The sequence below is a fragment of the Balearica regulorum genome, chromosome 2, assembly GCF_011004875.1.
Source record: "Balearica regulorum gibbericeps isolate bBalReg1 chromosome 2, bBalReg1.pri, whole genome shotgun sequence".
Classification (NCBI taxonomy): domain Eukaryota; kingdom Metazoa; phylum Chordata; class Aves; order Gruiformes; family Gruidae; genus Balearica; species Balearica regulorum.
Genome location: NC_046185.1, coordinates 60,213,223 through 60,233,824, shown reverse-complemented (window position 1 = coordinate 60,233,824; position 20,602 = coordinate 60,213,223). Strand labels below are relative to the sequence as shown.

The following is a 20,602-nucleotide window of genomic DNA, read 5'->3' as shown; positions in this document are numbered from 1 at the left end:
TAGAGTTCTCCCACGTGTACCCAAATACTTTCTCCTCTCACATACCCCTGAGGTCCCTGTCCCATGTACCTCCAGGGTCTGTCCCTGAGAAACCCCTACCCCATCAACTACTGGTTCCACAGGCAATATCTGACTGGGATCCCCCTTTTGAATCCCCTCAGCACCCCACACCAGCCTGTGGCTGTGGCTGTGGCCGTGGCCGTGGCCGTGGCCAGACCCCTCTGGGCTTTTCTCCTCTGCTGGCGGCTCCTGCAGCCACGGGGAAGCTGATGGTGCCCAAGATGCTTCGTTGTTCTGGTGACAGGCACAGTGGGGCTCACATCCTAGCACCGCCAGCCCCCACCATGCACATACCGAAAGGTAGCAAATTTCTCAAGAGATACATCAGCAGGAGCAGCTAACAGAGAGCAGCACTGCAAGCTGTGTGTAAGAAGGGGAGCCTGAGCCCCCCTCAGGTGCTAACCCAAGGCCAGATCCTGAAGCGTCCTCTGTTCATGGGCAGAGCTAGTAAGTTCCAACAACAACATCCGAACAAGCCCTGCTCTTAGCAAACCAGCATTCACAAAGCAAAAATTTCCTATTACCCTGGGTCCTTATAACCAAACCTAAGAATCAAGTTACATTAAAAAAAAAAAAAAGAAAAAAGTTTTTCTCAGTAGGTAATATTGTTTGTTTCCCACAAATGAAACTATTTTCTCAGAAGAAAAGAAAATTTAAATCAAGAACTTACCTCCAAATATAGTGTCTACAGGCATGGGTTTGTTGCATATATGAAGCATTCAAAGAAACTCTGAAATATAAATTTATAATCACATTTTCCAGATATATTGTAGAAACTGGAAATGTAAATAATTCAAAGATGTGAATAACTGGTTAGTTGTCACAAATCATAGATTTCTGTTTTTCTGTCCATTGGGTTTTTTGTTGTATGGTTTGTCTTTTGTTTTCTTTCTTTCTTTTTTTTTTTTTTTGATAGATAGCCTCTCCAGAATAATAGCTGATTTCCAACTGGAGAAATACTGCTTAAGTCTAAGCTACTATAACCTGATTCAGTCCATTTTCTTTCAAATGAAAACAAGGCAGCACAGCAAAAAGTGTTGCATCATAAAAATGATAGACTGTATTCCTGAGTATTACTAATCATAAATGTCAGAGAGACTAAAAAGTATACTATCTCAGTAGGATATCTGAAGATAAACTCTGCAGGAACAATTTCATTGGTCTTCTACACACAACAACTTTAGATTTCTAGGAATTTGTAATTGTTGTGTGTAGGCTTTCTTATTTCAAGTCTGAGTGCGTTGGAGCAATGCTCACTATACCTAAACCAGGGAAGTGAGATAGGCCTACACGCTCACATAGCAGAACCTGTTGGAGAATGAATTGATGTCAGAAAAAGGCTGAAATTATATCCAGCTGTAATGCATGAAAAATGTGAGAGTTTTAATATATATGTGACAAAATCACAGAAAACTACAAAGTGAGGAAATAAAGAAAACTCAGTTTTGCTTTGATGTTTTTTCACATCCAAAAGAAGCATGTTTCTTTTCTTCCTACATCCTGACATAGTCTTTATGATTTACATTTGATAGTATGATACCATAGTAGTGCGACATTATGATCGTAATTGTATTGGTCATAAAGCATGGTAATCATATTGAGGAAAAGCATTCTGGTAATCAGATAGGTTAAGTAGGGATTCAAAATATGTGAGAAAAAGTTTCCTGAAGGTTTGGTTGTTGTTTTTTTTTTTTTTAAATGTACTGGAAAACATGAAGAAATATCAACTCCTTTGGATAATATTATTGCTCTTGTCCAATCTACAGACAAATGTTTTCTAAAAAGTGCTTATATTATGATCCCAAGTAACTTGTATCAAGAAGATAAATAGTGTGTTTTATAAGAATTTCAAACATTATTTTAAGCTGTTTAATCTATGAAACATCTTTTTTCTGGTCTAATTTCCTTTACTGGAATCAGCTATCTCTATCCAAAATGCAAAACATATCTAAAAGAGGAACTGTGAGATATATTCCTAAATGTAAATTATGACTAATGTATTTAACAAGATGTACCTTGATCTTCACTAATATTAATATGAACTCAGAAGTGAAAGAACATACTCAAAAATAGAATATTTCTGTGGGGATGGCAATAAGATTAAGAATGCTGTTCCTCTGACCTGTTTGTATATGTCTTTGAGGTAATTTATTAGCTTAGTTTAATTGTCAAGATCCTCTCTAGATAGAAAGAGGGTGATTTAGACTTCATCTTAGCTACCTTTCTTGCAATGCAGTAAAACACAGACACCTTTCTCTTTCCATTGACTATTGAGGGAGCCTGCATAGCCACATTACACTAGGTCTTTAACTTTCACGTGCTTAAATTAATAAATGCAGTCTTAAAAAAACATGGGAGCCTCAGGCTTTGTATTATTAAAACCAGAAATGCTATCTATGCCATAAAGAATAATCATTCACAAGCATGGAGAAAAATTAGATAAACTCTTAGGTTATTAGCAGGACTATAATATCTATGAGTCCACAATAAACTTTGTAATATTTCATCTTGTAGTCACAATTTTTTCAGTAAAGAGGAACTTTATTCCATATTATGTTCTGTTCTTCTTGTAATAAAATTATTTTTTCTACCTCATTTAGCAGTTGTATTTAGCAGGCAATGATTCTAGGAGTAGAATTAATTCACACAAATAGTACTAATAAAGGTAATGTAATAAAATAGTAAAAAAGTAGGAAATTAAGGGGTTTTTTTTTAAAAAAAAAAGGAAAATTAAACATTTTGGACATTGTAATTTTGGCCAAGTCTCTGATATATCTTGTCAAAGTGACAGTGGGTACCTGTGGAGAAGCACTGGATGTTTTTTACTCAGCAGAAACTGTGAATAAGTTTGATTTAACTGAGGCAGAGAGGCTGCAAATTGATTTCTTGATTCATTTAGGACACAGTCAGAGGTAGCATATAGAAAACCCCAGAGAGAAGAGGACAGCATTATTGTTTCCTTCCTCAATAGGTGTAAAAGGTTGGAACTCTGTCAAGCGGCGGCAAGTTCATCGGTGTAAAAGGCGATGTAAGGTATTTGCCCACCAGACGCATCGATTGCTTGATGCAAGGGAGAACCTTAGGTGACAGCCTCAGCAGCTGCTGATGGCTCGCAGCTGGGGGAAGGAGATAACGGGGGGGATGCTGAGCCAGCCCAGCCCTGCTGCCAGTCACACCATCACGCTCAGTCACGCAGGCTTGCAGCTGCACTGCTGACAAATCACGGGAGGTTTGTTAGTCACAGCTTGCTCGGTCTTGCCCCATATTGCTTCGTGAAGTTAACGGTTAGTTAAAAATTGGTTCAAATTAGTTCACAATTAGTTAAAAGTCAGTGAAAAAAAGTCAAATTTAAAGTTATATATTCTCACATCCCTCTCTCAAGAGACGAAATGAATTTAGAGAAAACAAACAAACCTATCCAAGTTTTGAAAAACTAAAATGCTAAACTGTATGGTTTTCACATGCAAAAAACACATTTTAATTTTTAAACACCAATATTATTATAAGCAATGGCCCTAAAATATCATGGAAACAAGTTTTGTTGTTGTTGTTTTTTAAAACAAGTTTCATTCAAGCATCTTGCACTGAAGTCATAATGACTTAAAGATTTTTAGAGAGCATACCTCAACAGTAATTGCTTTAGATCTTCAGGACTTCTCCATTAGGTAGCTAGCTATAACAATAGATGTTGGTAAGTTTGCATACAGATCTGTGTATTTACCAGTATTTACCATATATTTTAAAAATAAACTACATATATAAAAAAGAAATCAATTTGATAGCATGTTCATTAAATCACATATAAGATCCTCGATTTGCAAATATAAGTTGGGGTTGGATTTTGATCATTTACAAGGCCACAACCTGGCTGTACAGCAACAGTCCACCAGTGATCCTAATGGTGCGTTAAGAAACCATCCTTTTTAGTGTTGGAAATTATTTTACGTTTTGAACTTCTGAAATACTTCTAAAAATGAAGTAACTATATATATATATATTTTTAGCTTATGTTTAGTTTTCCAATATTCATAATGCCCTCTAACTCTCCCATTTCTAAATCTGTAATAAAGAAAACAAAACCAATCATAATGTCTTTCTCTTCTAGCCTTCTTGTAGATTGCAATTATAGCAGGGGAATCTTTTACCACATTTTGAGATTAATTTGCCGTATAGAAAAACCTATAGAGTTCAATTTACTCCATTAAACTCAACCCAGTCAAAGACCTCTTTCTGTAAAGAATGAGAAAGCCGGGAAGAATCTTGGTTATCAGATGAGTAAAGTGATCAAGCTCCAAGTACTTTCTATTTTGCACTGGTTCTTGTATAGAGCCAATCTTTGTGATAGTTATGTATCAATTAGGAAATTGTGCTAAAATCTTATCAAAAGGAATTATCTTCAAATATTAATTTTTTTTCAGTTCTTTTCATTGCTCCACTTCCTACACAGAAAAAAGCCCCATTGTTTGGGGGATACTGTCTAAAGAGGAATGAGCATTTGAATTTAGATGTAGTGAGGTTGGAAGTAGTTCTTTGATACTGTATTAAGAAGCTCAACAAACTGAACACTATAAAACAAAGCCCTCTGATATAAAGAGATTAACATTAGCCTTGAAAAGGAACAGTACCATCTTTGCTAAGGAGCTGTAGCCATAAACATGCTGTAAGCATCCCAGTCACTCTCCTACTTTATCAGGCATTTTCTCTCTTCAAACCTTTTCCTCTATTGTTCTAGTAGAAAATAACCTGACCAAAAAAAAATAAAATCTTTTTTTCATTTGTTGAATTCATAACACATGATTTCTCCATTCAAGCAACAAACAACAAGAGGGGCTGACCAGGAGCAGCAAAAGTGGCTGGTGTTAGAAGAGGGGGAAAAGGCAGCCTAAAGTCATGATGCTACTGAAAAAGCTTATGTTAAACTATAATCTATAAAGTATCCTTTAAGAAGATTGCTTAAGAGCAAGGTAGTCCTCTGAGGAGGTAAAAAGGGGACTTCTCACAATTCATTTACCATTTAGCACAAAAAGAACTGAAATTTTATTACAGAACAATGTTCTGCTGAGAGCTGCTGGAGGAAGTGCTCTTCAAGGTGAAGTGCTTTCACTGCAGAAGAATTGTGACCCGTATACTGAATCAGTTGTTTCCACAAAGATAATGTTGTAAATCCAAATAGATTTAATTGCAAGAATCCTGATAATAGATCATATTTTGCTTTAAGACTGCCTTTTCACAAAGCCTGCTTGTTCTCTATTTGATCCTAGCTGCAAATAATTCAGCATCCAGTTTGATATCAGTACTTGAAAAAAATTCAAGTGGTATGATCCATGGATAAATATGCCCTCTTTTCCTGTTTATATGAACCAACTGGCTTTGTATGAGATAATTTTTTTTTCCTTCTGATTCTCTTTAACAGAGAAAGATATTCCCTTGATGCATTTCAGAGAATTTGATCAGCTTGGAATTTTTCAACATTGAAACAGCTCAGAGTTCAACCATTTCCTCAAGGTAAAATATTTTTTCCAAGCAAATTGCAATTCTAAGCAGTAGTACTGTTCTTTTTTTATTATTATTTTAAATATTGCTCTGTGCATTCTGTGACTCTCACATGATATCAAGTAGAGAAAATGGCAAGACATCCCAAAGGGAAAATTCAGAACATCTAAAATCCCTTATCTACTCCCTGTTTTAGCTGGCATGTTACCTCTTTACTGTTGAGGTTGTGTGTGAATGTTTCATACATTTGTTTCCTCTAGCTTTACCTAATCCTTCCTGACACTTGCAGCAATGAGTAGAGTCAAGACATTAGATTTATTGGTTACTCTACAGAGTAAAGCTTATTTTCATGTTCTACTAAGAAAGCTTGAAACCCTTGTATTTATTTGTTAGGAAAATTATACTTTCTATCCAGTGGGGATTTTTTGTTTTGTTTTCACATTGCTGTGCTAGAGCTTTTAGCATGGATAATAGCTCTGGCCCCTTCCCAGAGAGGGGGATTTCTGTGCCATGCTTAAGATTTCATAGGACCATGCCAATACCCTGTCCCTGTTTCTACTCCTTTGTTACTACACAGCTGCGAGGGTGAAATAGTACAATAACATAATCAGCATTAGCGACGTACATTTCAAGTCATATTTCAGTTAAGGGCAAAGAGATCACAAAAGTAATTTGAAGGAAAATGAGTGGGAAAATGTACAGAATTTACTTTCCTGGCTGACAGTTGTTGGTAATAACAACAAGAACTCGAACTAAAATATTTTTAGTGTTCTTTTGTACATCCTTCTCTATAGCAAAACCATGAGACCAGGGAGTAATCCCAGTTTATCTCTATACAAATTTTCAGCCAGTTGTCTAAATACTTTAATCTTAGTTTTTTTAAACAAAGCAGTAGTGAAATTATGATGCACTACTGAATTAAGTTTCAACCCAAGGTAATTGAGAACATCTCTGTATTTCATAAATACCCTGCAAAGGAAAATACCCTTTCATTCATTACACTGGCATATGATATCCTTTGTGAAAGCAGTTAAATTATTTCTGGGATTTAGGCACTGATTTTCAGAGTGGCCTTTTAAGTCTGAGTGTCCAGAGGACTGGTATTTTCTTTAAAATTAATGCTTATTTTTGAAGTCTAAATGGGTTGTAGCACGCACAATACAAAGTTCATATGCTCTGCAACAGCCTTTGAGGGGAAAAAAACCTAACCAAAAACACCCCATAAAAACTAGTTTTATGTCAGAAGTCCTGATTCATAGGACATCTTCTAATAAAAAACATTTTCTGTAAGATACCTCTAAAAAGTCAAAATGTGCTGAACAGTAGTGAAGATTGGAGAAGGGAGATGAGAGGAAACCTACCATTAAGGCAGCTGCCTATGTTATCTCACAGCTCATGAGAGCTTCCTTGACAAAGTAAAACTTACCTAAAGTCACAAAAACCCTCCAAACCTTCTATTATTATATGGGACAACAAAAGAAATTTAAGATAGTGGCGTATCTAACTGTTCCATTTTCTTTCACTTTTGTTAACAATCTTTTTATTTCTCTGAATAGTTTTCCACATCCTGTTGCTTCTCATGCCATTTATACACTATTTACAATTCCTGGCCAAGAATCTATAAAAGGACCCAAATCACCTGGAATGATAGAAAATAGTGACATGACACCAAATGTAAATCTGGTGATAAAGTCTGATAGCATGATGAGCAGTGGAATTCTACCCAGGGAGAAATATAGGTGTCAGTTGGCTCTTTGAATTAAAATGCAGGGGAAACTCAGGTTCAAAATCCTGTTGAAAGCTGGCACTAGAATTAAAATGCAAGAAAAGAAGGAAATAAAGCAACGTAAAATACAATAAAGCTGTAGTGGCAATTCCCATCTGAGCTGTTCCTTTCACACTTGTAGGATTAAAATGAATAACTGATGTACTCAGGAATTTCATGAAAACGAGCTACAATATTCATTAATCTAGGGAATTAAATTATATAGAATTGGTTCTCTAAGATATTGAAGTTATAGGTAGATTTGATGATTAAAATGTCCCAAGTTACAGGTAGATTCAATGATTAAAATGTCCCCTATCCATTTACTAGTGCAAAGCTCCCAAAGAATGTTTATATTTATATTTACCAATGCTATTTAGGAAAGTTGCAGTGCGGCAGGCCTGGTTTATGATTTTAATCTGCCCAATTGCTAAATGTTCCATAAAGCGGATGGTGTGAGGAAGAGGGCAAAATTAAGCAGACAGAAAAAGAAATCTCTTATTGTTCTCAGAGTTAGAAGGTGATCTCAAATCAATTCAAAATAAAAGATTTTCAGTTCGTGAACAAGAAGCTGAGAAGCAGGGAATTGTCTGAACTAAGAAAATATGTAATTATTTTTTATTACTTAATTTTGCCACATCCATCTTGACACCACCCAGCATAACTGTTGACTATGTTGCACTCTTATTTTAATCCAACAAAATGCAGTGCCCTTAAATAAATCACGCTGCCCATGACCAAATGATGTGATTCATAACATATTCTTCTAGAGACTTTCTTGTTACCTGAGCAGTGTCACTGCAAATTATATCTGTGGACTTGGAACTGACTCCAGTCCCATTGTTTTCACTAGATTGCAAAATTCAAAGTGTGCTGTCCTCTGTTACGTTAAATCCACATGGCTTTTATGGAGTTTAACAGCTCAGTTTGGAGAAATAAACTCTTAATAAATTAATAACATCACTCATAGACTCTCTTAATATGGAAAGCACTACTGTTACCATACCCTGGTTTCTCGTTCCTTTTCATTCCCCTTGACTTTTTGATTGGCTTACTATCCAACATACAACTACTTCTGAGATGACATGGGGCAATCAAAGCCTATTTTTCACTAACTAAGGAACCAACACCTATTTATTAAATATATATAAAATCTATTAACAGTGGACTTTATAGACCTAAATTATTTAAGACCGTTACTGTCTGCAGGATATGAGTTCTGGCTTATATAAACTAGTGAATTAAGTCTTTGTCCATTCAGTTACTATGGCAACTTTATGGACTTCCCAGTTTCAGCTGGCTTGCAGTGAATTAAACAGTCAGAAGCTCTAACAGACTCCTGAAAGAAGGAGAATTATGTGGATGAAACTAGCTTTAACGAAGTGAGATATCTTCAGCAATTTCTTTTGTAATAACTTATTTTGGGGGCAAATTTAACCAATCTGATCTAGGGAATCATGGCATCTTTGAGAACTCGTGCATATTCATATGTTTATATGCATCTAGTTATCCACTCTGCTGCATAGGAAGCAGAGAATGCTCTCAAGCCTGATGAAGGAAAGGAAATGTCTACAAAGCAGGCTTGCTGATGGCCAGGTCCAAGACCAAAAAGTGTCTTGAAAAGGATCCACTCATTTCAATGGACTTTGAAGTGCTATTTCTTCACTACAAATTTTCATGAGCTACTGTGAAGGGATCAATTTTGAAAGAAGTACCCGAAGTCTTACACATCAATTTCAAAAATATGCCTATCTACACAAAGAGGTCTCCTATCTCCTATCCTGGGATTTTCTTAAAATATGACTTCCTAGAGGAAACTCCCCCACTCCTCTCATGAACATTTTGGCAGTGAGGGATGGGAAGTACAATCCATGCTTTTTTTTTTCCTGCTCTTCTCCATGAGTTGCTAGCTGAATTTACAGAGACATATAAAAGTTAGCAATATAAATAGTAATAAAATTTACTGAAATGGTTATGACAGAAATAGTTCTGGTCATATTTTGCCAAATAACTACCGTAAGTCTCTAAGTTTTATAGGTGAGTTTCCGGAGTCAAACATTGGTTTATAACTATAACTATTGGTTATAGTTGCTTCTACTTAAGAAAATTAAGACAGATAGTGGTACAAAATTAGCTGTAGAAAGTCAATTTTATCCTTAACATGCTTTTAAGTTTCATTTAGTTTGGTGTTGGTTGATTTTGGGCTTTTTTTTAAACTTTACCTAGTTACTTTGTTTCTTTATTCAGAAAATTTATTCAGGAAATTAATATTTCACCTTTACACATCCTTCTTTAAAAGAAACACTGAAATCCTGGAGCTGTTAGCTCTTTGAACGTGTGTCATCTGTGGATAAGTTTGCTGTTTGCAAAGGCCTTATATTTCCTCCTTAGTTCAACTCCTTAGCCTTCTGTCTCCTGCTTTTCAATACAGTTCTTCACAGATCTTTGAAATCTTCTCAGACTACTTCTGCCTTCCATAAACTCTGCTCCTTTTCTTGACTGCAGAACGTCTTTTGGTAGTACATGCTGTGCCACTTCATCATCAAGGTCTGATAACAATAACTTTTATAATTTTCTTAATCCATTCTCTTACCTCCTTTGTTCTGGAGAAACTACTTTGACCCTGCAACGCACCACACTAATGTCACAGCACCAACACCAGCCTTTGGTGGTTTTAATATTCTTTTGAAACAACTGGGAGAGTACTTAACAGAGCGCTCTGCTGCTTTCTTCCAGACATGGGGCTCTTGTATTGAATTTCTGCAACTCCTACAGATTTCCGTTGAAAGGACACAAAACCATTCCAGAAGTAATATTTCTGAAAACTTCAATTGAGCTAAACTGGATATATCTATAGATTTTAGCTAAGTCTGACTTTTAAAGCTGAGGAGAAAATTGAAACATGCGAAGGACCTGCCTGCTGTTTCCACAGCCCTGCTCTACGGGAGTGCGCGCAGACCAGGAGGCAATTAATCCGGTGAATGTCTCCCGTGGACTGAAAGGCCCCTGGCCCAACACTCTTGGTGCTGCTTTCCAATGCAGGTCTGAGTCCATGCCTAGCTTCTTTCTTTCCTAATCACTGTGTGAAAATCAAGCCTTGCATTTTAAACACCAGACTCTTCTAGTCCCTTGCTTCTTGTCACTTACCACTCACGATGATTCCTACTGCATTAAAGTCATCCTAGCCGGGATTTACTTTTAGTGTGAATTCCTACTATTTCTGCTTCTCTCCTCCACTTGCTTCTTCACTTAAGAAGCTTCTTCGAGTGAAAGAAAAAGTAGGTGATGAAGTTTAAAAATGTTGAGTTTGATTGTGCATTTTAACACTCTAGTAATACATAAAGTACTGAGGATACCTGCTCAGTTGGAGATAGAAAAGCTAAGGCTACAAAGTACTATGCGCTCTTGAAATAGGCAAAATTACCCTCTGAATGACTCACAGGGACTCTGGCTCAACAATATAATACAGCACAATTTATTTTTTACAATAGGTTTCTATGAAATAGAATATCAAAAGAAATCTGTACAGAGAGGTCTGACTGAGCGATAACATTGAACACAGAAGAAACAGAGGTTCACACAGGTAACAAGGGGATAATGACACACAAAGATTAGAGACAGGTAAAAAATTTGGATAAAGATGCAATAAATTGTTATTGCAGATGAGTTACAGTGGTGGGGACAGAACTGACAGGTGAGTAGGTAGTTCATCAATCTTAGGTGCAAACAGATAAATAGTTTTTAAATGAAGAATGAGAAAAAAATGGGGAGGGACCCTCAGTGCCTCAGCTTCTCAGTGAGAAAAGAGAATTCAATGCAGGCGGGGAAGAGGAAGAATCATGCTGTAGTAAGACAAAAACTGGTTGGAAAAGGAAAGACATGAATGAAAATATTTTAAAAATAACCCAAAACCAAACAGAAAATGTGGAGAAATAAAATATTTTACCATCTTCAAAGAGAACTGGGTATCTGGCTTTCTTCTATCAAGAGTATTAGTCCAGAAGATAAGTACTCTTATCAGCTAACAACAATTAGCTGAAACAATATCAGTTGAATTTTGGGGGTTACTTTGAAGCATTTAGCCATATTGAATTTTTAATCAAATTTCCACTGCTTTCACAACTTCCCCCCTCACCCCAAATAATGTAATAGGCTTGAAGAATGACCAGAATTTAAGGACCTGAGATAAAAGTGTGTTCAAGAGGCAGCATTTTACCAGAAGTATGTGTGGTGTGAAGGCACCAAATAATAGCTAGGAACTTTTCAAAGGCTATTTCATACATAGATATAATACATTACAAAAACCACTCAACAACACAGTATGACCTGAACAGTCACTTTTAGAAAAGCAAGTTTCAACACAAATTCTCATGGTGTTCCTGACTTTCTGATTAACGGATTTTTAGTCAAAAGTGAAATTATAATTAATAAGAATGTCCCAAGATATCTTACTTCAATTTGTGGTAAGGACTGTGTTGAATGATAATGGCAGTCTAAACAGTATTTTTCCCTCTCATTTTGTAGGAAGAGACATGTTGCATGCACCAAGTAGCAAGATAATAGGAGAAAGTAGAATTTTATTTTGTGGATAAACATGAAAGTAATGGACAAAATTTATACTCTGAAATATTATAGGAAGAAAAGCCAACTTGACTATGAAGAGTGTTAAGACCTAGGTCCCAGATACTGTGCAACTTAGAATTTTTTTATTTTTTTATTTTTTTACCTGAAACTGTTCTCTGATGTTATGCTAGAATATAGGAATATTAGAGGGGTCTAAAGTAACTCATGTACTGTAAAAATAGCTTTAAAGTCAAGAATTTTTGGAGGATGCAATATCAATAGCTAGAAATAGCCATTTCAATAGCTATTTCAATAGCTAGAAATGGGTTTAAGCTGAAGGAGAGTCGATTTAGATTAGACGTAAGAAATAAATTCTTTACTGTGAGAGTGGTGAGGCACTGGAACAGGTTGCCCAGAGAGGTTGTGGATGCCCCCTCCCTGGAAGTGTTCAAGGCCAGGTTGGATGGGGCTTTGGGCAACCTGGTCTAGTGGAGGGTGTCCCTGCCCCTAGCAGGGGGGTTGGAACTAGATGATCTTTGAGGTCCCTTCCAACCCAAACCATTCTATGATTCTATGATTCTATGAAAAGGCCTTCTATTTTTAGGATTTTTTTTAATGGCTCTCATAAAATGTGATCGATTTTAAAAAAATTTAAAAATATCCACAATTTGCAAATCTGATGGGATTTGTTGGACTATAACTGGAATATTTTATTCCATGTCTTGAAACGGAAAAGAAAATACATTCTTTTTTGAAAATCTTTGACATGAAATTGATTATATATATAATATATATATTTGACTTGGGCTATGTAATGCTCTGTTCCTAACCTGTTCTGAATACCTCAGTGCTTGGAAGGTGCTTACAAAGTTTAATGGAATCAAATAAGAGCCATGTTGGGTTAATATATCTTTGATATATGAAACAGATTAAAAAAGGATACTAGCCATTAATGTAATTGATATAATGAGCGAAGAAAGAGGATAAGATAAGTTCCTGGTAGTGGAGCAGAACAGTGAAATATTAAAAAAAAAAGGAATAAGGGAGAGACAAGCTTCTGCTCATTCAGACCTAAGTAGAACTGGAATGGAGGTTACCACATTGCAAGAGATAATGGAAGCTTCATCAGCTTCATCAGACTAAGAGAATAAAAAGGCACGAAAAAATATTATATTTTTAAGTAAGTTTGTCAATTAAGTCTTTTCAATCTCTACTTCTCACTATTCTGAAAACTACAAATACTCTTCAGTTTGTTGTGCCTATTAAAAAGTAGGCAAATCTACCCTTTCCTGTCTGATATTATTTTTAGCCTTTCTGAGGGAGGTGCGTTCTTTCAGCATTTTTCCAACTGACTTCCACTGTAGTGGCGCACAGAGTGCACGTATGTATGTATGCAAGAGACATTGTCTGTTCATGAATTCAAATTGTATCTTTAAACTATATTATGTATCAGAGCAAATTTTCTAGCTCATAATGAAAACTCTTAATAATGTTAAAAGTAATTGTTCCCTGCTTTATTTATCACAACGTGTTTTATCAATAAACAGAGCACAAAGTGAGTTAATGAAAATAAAAAAAAAAAAATTACCTTTTTTCTTTCCTGACTTTTTTATATGAAGGTATGGTTTCTTTAACTGCTTGTAAGGGACTTTTTTAATGATTATTTATTTCCTTTGCAAATGAGTCCTAGTAAGTTTCCTCAAATATAAGCATTTGAATCTTATTCCAGTCCAGTTTCTGATTGACATAGACTGGATGATTTCATTTAAGGATGTTTCTGATTTATCTCATTTTATGTGGAAAATTGACTCTGAACCCAAAACCACCAGTTTAACAATAAATCAAATTATAGTAAAAAGCGTCTTTTTAACTGAAATGTTGAAGTTTCTTTTTATCCTTGGACATTTCATGTTGGGAGGAATAAGTCTCCTCAAAAACCATGGGAAAGGTGATTTGATTGTGCTATTAATTTTAATGTATGCAAAGAATAATTATGAATGAAAGCAAAAAAAAAGAACCTAAATCCTAAAGAGAGTTTTGGAGCATTTCATGAAGTGCCTTCCTGAAAATCATTTGGCAAACAGATTCAAGTGTGAATCACAGAATGTGGTCCTTTACGTCGTTATGCTGACAAGTGGTTCTTCAGTACTGAGTGGTATCCTGCAGAGCCGAAAATGTTCCAGTAGGATTTGCCCAGTGAATCAAACATCTTGTAATTGGATTTTCTACTTCTCTACAATAAAAATCAAATGCCAGAAGGCAAGAATTTCTGGTTTTACTGTGTACATGTGTTAGTCTTTTTAATCAGCAAAATATTTATGTTAAAAGACATGGGTTTAGTCATAATTTTATATACTGCAAACTATCCTAAAAATAAATAATAGTCATAGTTAAGGAAAGCTACAATTAAAACTAAACGTTTACATATTTTTAGCGTAGAGTGCAGTGTACCACAACTACTGGCGTAACTGAATCTTTTAGCATCTCAGCATCTGTTTACTAAATTGATTTTTTCATCAGAATAAAACTGCTGAAGCTATTGAATGACTGCAGAAAATGAACATAATTTTTCATAAAGTTAAGTCCTAAGGTAAGCATTTCAATTTTTCTTTAGCTAGGAAGCATCTGGACTGAAGTAGGATGTAGCTGTATGGCAGAATATTCTGTGAAAAGGAACTAAATATAATCATTAATTTACCAATGTTTAGACAAGAGACACAGAAATTCCTACTTATTTTTTCCTTTCTTTTTCTTCCTTACAAGAAAGTGAAATAGGAGTATCTGTGTCTCTTGTCTGTGAAATTATTCACCAAATAACTTCTTCAGTTAACAACAACAAATAAAGCTATACTTCCAAAATAAGAGAAGATGCCATACAAACCTGGGAGAAATCCTAAAGGTTTAATTACCTCCAGGAAATCTGCTGGAGGTCTGTGTGTGCGTCAGTGTGACAATCTTGGTGATACCTCCTGGTTCTTTTGGGATTTCAGTAGACTCCAAAAGAAACCTTTATTTTTTTTCTTTGTTATTTTCTGATATTCCAGATTTAATTTTAATATTGTCTTGGTTGCAGCTGAAAAACAGTAACACAAGCACTCACAGGGAAAGTTTACAGTAATATTGGATGGCCTTTGGCTCCACCCATACGCAGTGTTTGCCTTAACCAGCATCCCAAAGGTCACCATTGCAGAATGAAAGCAGTTTGCCAAAGTCCTGCCCACCAGAAGTTTATCCTTCCCCATACACTCTCTTCTGTTGATGGCAATGGTGTGGGTGACTTTTTCTTTGTGGGCCGGGTCATCTTTACCAAACTGTTTCTAAAGGAGCTCAAAGGATTGCTTGAGAAGGCTTGGATGTCCTTCAGCCTCAGGCATGACTGAAGTGTTTGAGACTGCACTTCCACCTCTGTGTAATATGATTGATAACAGTGAGTGGAGTAATGATTTCATGTCTCAAAATCATGCGAATCTTTGTCTATAGAGTCACAGCAGTGGCAGCAGTCACCTAAGGGAAGTCAAGGATAGGAATGCTGAACCAGGTCCAGGAATATTGAGCTGATCCCAGCTACACAGATCTCCAGCAAACTGCAGATCAGCAGACAACTGCTCAGTTCTAAAAATACCAATGGAACAGGGTTGAAAAAGGCAAGAGACTGGCTATTTCATGTATGCTCACATCCATTAGGAAATAGGTATTATGCAGCCAGTTTTATATGACAAATTTCAAACAGAATAGAATAGCACCAATAATTACTGGCTTTACTTCAGAAAAAGGCTATTTCTCCTTGTTGGTTTACTCATGCCTTTTGGTGATTAATATAATTCCATTAAGGAAATGAAAATGACCAAAGATACTGTAGCATGAGGTTGTAAAACATAGAAAATGTAACCCCATCCTCTATACTATCATCTCCTTTGGCTGGGCTGAACTCTACCACTTGTGTTTTTTAGTCTCTGCAGGAAATCTCATCCTTCACCTTTGATCCCTTTCCCCTCATTTAAAACAAATGTCTTCTCTTTCCCTACAGATCCTAGAGGGTTTTAATGGAAGACAGGATTGGAATAAATAAATATCATAATTTGATACTGTAAAGATGTTTTTAATCTCTAGTATGGATAGTTCTGGCTAATGCTTGTCATACTTTGAAGACAGGGTTTTGTCATCTGAAATGGCATCTGGGCTTTTTCTACAGTGTCACAGATATTCTAGTAAAATACTGGTGTCAGATAATATATGTTAATATGCTACCTGGAAAGATAATCAGTAAACCATTATAAAACAATAGGAATGACTGGATTTCTAGTCAGTCAGCTTGATTAAAATCCACAGACTTAAAGGCACCAACCAACTAACAAATTCTGTCTAACTGACAGATAATTACTCTGGCAATTCTATATAATAGTTTGAAGGCCTTCCCTAGTGGTACAATAGCATATGTACAAAATGAAGAAAATAATAATGTACCAATTAGAATGAAGTGAAATTTATATCACATTCATAACATCTAAGTAATTGATGTCCATGTAAGTGAAGTGCTGGCTGACTAGGGGAGACACATGCAGCCGTACTGTGTTAATATGCACTACCAGTCAATAGAATTTGGTCAAATGTCACATCAAGATGTGTATTAGAGAAGACACTTCTCAAGGTTAAGTAGTAGCTTTTAAAATAGCTAGTCGTGCAACAAACTAGAAAGACTATTGTTGATATAGCTCTAATTAACTGTCTGAAGACATTTTTACATTTTAGATGTTAGCCCCGTTATAATTAAATTCAGCATACTTGTTAGATGTAGCAGTCCAAATTTATTAAAAGAAAAAAAAAAAAAGTGTGTGAAAGACCAGAAACTCAAAAAAGACTAAATTAAAATATTTAGATTCAATACAAACAATAGCTAAAACTAAAAACAATATTAAATGTTAAACTAATCATAAAGAAAAGAAATCAGGCAGATAAACATAATCTGAGAGGCATTTTAGAAAGGGTGACCTCAGCTCCAGCAGGATTGGTATCAATTTTAACAAGTCACAAAAATCAATCAATCACAGAATAGGTATGTGTGGCATACAAAAACTGTGATATTGAGTAAAAAATGAAGTTCAAATAGCAAAATAGATTATTGTTAATTTTAGTCCTTTCTTCCCACTCTTGTTTTTTTATCAACTCAGTTGAACATTACTGTTACAATAGTGACTTCTCCTGTGCCACTCTACAATGGTAGTTATCAATGGAACCAGAGGGCAGATCCAGCATAGTTGGATCTAAATATGCCATATTTATTCCTTAGGGGTTTAATATGCCTTTTTCTAGTGTCTCCAAATAAAATACTTAAAATACCTGAAGAATGGAAAACTTACATAAAAAAAAAATCTTGGCATTGATTGCAAAAGATCAAATCACAGCTAAAAATCAATGAAAATGGTAATGAAGAGTTTCTAAAACATGAAACCTGTAAAAAATATTATCTACCTCTATGTGAAATTCAGCAACGGTAAGAAGCAGCAAGGATAAGATTAAGCCCACTACTTTGCACATTCTGGAAGATTTTATCATTGTTCTATACAGATATATATATTAAAAACAAAACAAAACAAAACACAAAATATATGCATTAATTAAACTAGTGGATATATATATATATATATATGATTAATTCTTTGGGAATTATAGTGGTAACATGGCCTAGGTGTCTACCATATTCTGTGAAATCTAAACTGGTCAATGAAAATTAGTCCATATACTGCCTGTTCTGGAAGGAAAATAGAGCAACAGCACTATAACACACTAGGATTACCAGTAATCAGACATATAAAATGCAACTACAACAAATAGCCAGTAGACATAGTACAAATGAACAAATGTATAGTTGAAAATATGAAGGTTTTTTTCTAACACAGTAATCTGTAGGTGTTAGTTACAAATACCCTTTCTTCTTTATCCTATTAAGTGAAAATTAAAGATAGTAACATACAAGGGAGACAAATTTCACTATAATCATAATAACACTGATGCACAAAACAGAATTTGCAACTGAAAAAACATCATGTTAGGCCTCTGCTTGAGATAAGAAATGTGTTTCAGTAGCTGCATATTAATGAATTAGATTAGCTTACATGAATTTTTCCAATTTGTTGTTGTTGTTGCTTGCTTGATGTTGTTAAAACAAGCAAAGACAACACCAAATTCCACAAAAGGAATGTCTTTCACACTGGCGTTTTTTGGTTCTGCTCAGTACTTTCAAGGACAGAGATTTATTTTTCTCAGGAGTCACTGCTTCAAAATCCTGCTGTAAAGTAGGATCAAGTACATATACGAGATGGTCCTAATGGTCTGTATTTAAGGAGTATCTACCACGTCCCTTGTTACCATGTTCCAGTGTTTTGTTACCTCCTAATTAAAAGGCCTTACTTATATCAAATTATGGGGAGGTTGTTAAAAAATTAAGCTGTTTTTTCCTTATTCTTCAGCTAACAGAACTGGAAGAGAATTTATCTTCACCTTCACTGTAATCTTTTGTTTGGGTGTTTTTAATGCTTTAGAAGATTGGATTTTTGTCTGCCCTGAGTCTTTTAATTTTTCTGTCAACAAATATATAACTTCACTATATCCCACAGGCTGTATTTTTTAAAACTCTTATTCTTCCTATTATTCTTGCAAACCTAGGCAGTAACAGGTATTATTTTGTAACGTAATGACATGGTCATAATTTAAAATAAATTACTATTATTAAAAAAAAAAAAAAAAGAAAGAAATTCAGAACCAGCACACCTAAAACTAATATCCAATTTCAAATGGTGACAGGATGTCATTTGGTGATGGTTCTAGAACAAACCTAAAAAAGGACTCTGCAACTTTGTGCCAAGCAGTTAAATCTGTTCCTAGTCTACAGGAAATTCATGATTTTCATTGGATATAAAAAGAAGATACTGCTTTAAAAGCTGTAGCCTGCTTATTACAACTGCAATTGATATTCTCATTACTCTGTTCTAAGTATCAGTCTTTATTGTTGCAATCCAATGCAAGTGAGAGAGAGTGGAGATGTACTTCCTGAAGAATAGGACAGGAGCAGAACAATGGTCCTTATTTCTTTTGTTCCCTTGGGAAATTATTAGTGATAGCTCATTTGCTCATCTCTGAAAATATATTTGTCTTTCTTTTTCAATGAGAGATTATTCTATTAAAACGTTATCTATTTGTGCATATTACTATAGCACCTAAAAGGTCTCTGCTTTTACTAATCCTCCCTTCTGCCACATATTATAATTGTAACACAGAGTACAAGGTCATTTCATTTACAAAGACCTTACAAATTGAGTGTAAAACAAGTGACAGCTGATGGAAAGGCAAAGATAGAGGAGTACAAGGGAATAACAGGACAATACTAGTCACTGTGGTAGGCAGCAGTGTCAGCACAGAATCGCCTTAAACACTACAAACACTTTTTTTCCTTTAAGTAAGTAACCATGAAATTTAGAATGATTTTTTTTTTATTATTATTATTTATTTATTTATTTATAAGGAAAGACTAGAAATAGAGGAGGGAATAAGAAATTAGTTTCTGGAAATTTTACAAGAGCTACTTCTGAGAGTGAGTTACAGTCTGTGGAACAGAAAGAAGGTGATTGTTTCACAAGGGAACAATTGGATTTATAAAGAATGGCAACATGTTCTCGCCAGAGGCTGGAGGCAGTGTCTCAATGCCAAATGAGTAGGAAGAGGTTGGAAGCAAATATGCTTTGAAAGGTCCTAAAAGTAAAGGCAAATTGAGTACGTCTGATATAGCAGAGAAAACCAGAAATACATGTAACTTTCAATTCCATTACATAGCTTTATGGTTTTTTTACAATAATTTGCCTACCATCTCTATATTCAAGTTAACATCTTTTTATAAACATGACAGTATGAAACACATCAAAATCTAAAAATGTTTACTCCCCCTTAATTTGTCCGAGACTTGATGCTTGAATCCATGTATCATAGGCTATTAACATAAATTAGTAAAGAGGAGACACTGAAACGGACAAAAATATTAATTATGCTCTTTAAGCTGTTCATTGCTGATGTCTAACTGCCAAGTGCCTTGCTAAAGGTGGCCAACAGTGGACCAGCCCAGCTGCATTCTGTACCCTCACTATGTTGATGTGTATACACGTTGTCTGTCAGATGAGTTATTATAAAACTCTTCCCCACAAGCCTAAAATACTTCTTTGAATAAGATGGGCAGTGTCAGAACAAGCGGCCAAAACAGCAGCTAACGGGTAGTCAGAAGCCTTTGCTATGACCCATACTGAACACCTGTCTCCTCATTTGAATTGTGATTGAAATAATTTTCTTTACGATTCCTCAGAAAGGTCTCTTTGACTATTCAGCTTTCATTTTTTTAGTTGTCTGTCTTTTGCTATGTACTGCAATAAAATGAATGTTCATTTTCAAGATTAGTTTCTGTGCAAATTGCTGCTTAGCATTAAATACACCTGTTGTACAGAGAGAATCTCCAAGGCCTTTAGGCCTTTTAAGTCTCACTCAAGCTTTACTTGAGAGCCAAGTTGAGTTTTGTTGGCCTTGTCTTCCATGCCACAAATTATTCTTGCAGCTTTAGGAAAACAAGCAATTTTCCACAGAAAAGTAAAACCAGAGAGTACCCAAGTCACATTCCTTCCATTCATGTCTCATCTTGCACTGTTACAGCTTTACCGCTGAAAACCAGAAAATGTTAAGAAA

General features: G+C 35.3%; 1 protein-coding gene across 2 annotated transcripts in view; it reads left to right on the top strand.

Moving 5' to 3' along the window:
* Window positions 1-20,602, top strand: part of CDH19 (cadherin 19) — a 69,997-nt gene that overhangs the window by 5,430 nt on the left and 43,965 nt on the right. For both annotated transcript variants that reach the window (XM_075744524.1, XM_075744525.1), the window contains exon 2: window positions 5,474-5,565. The gene's annotated coding sequence lies outside the window, so the exon portion shown is untranslated. The remainder of the gene's footprint in view (window positions 1-5,473; window positions 5,566-20,602) is intronic.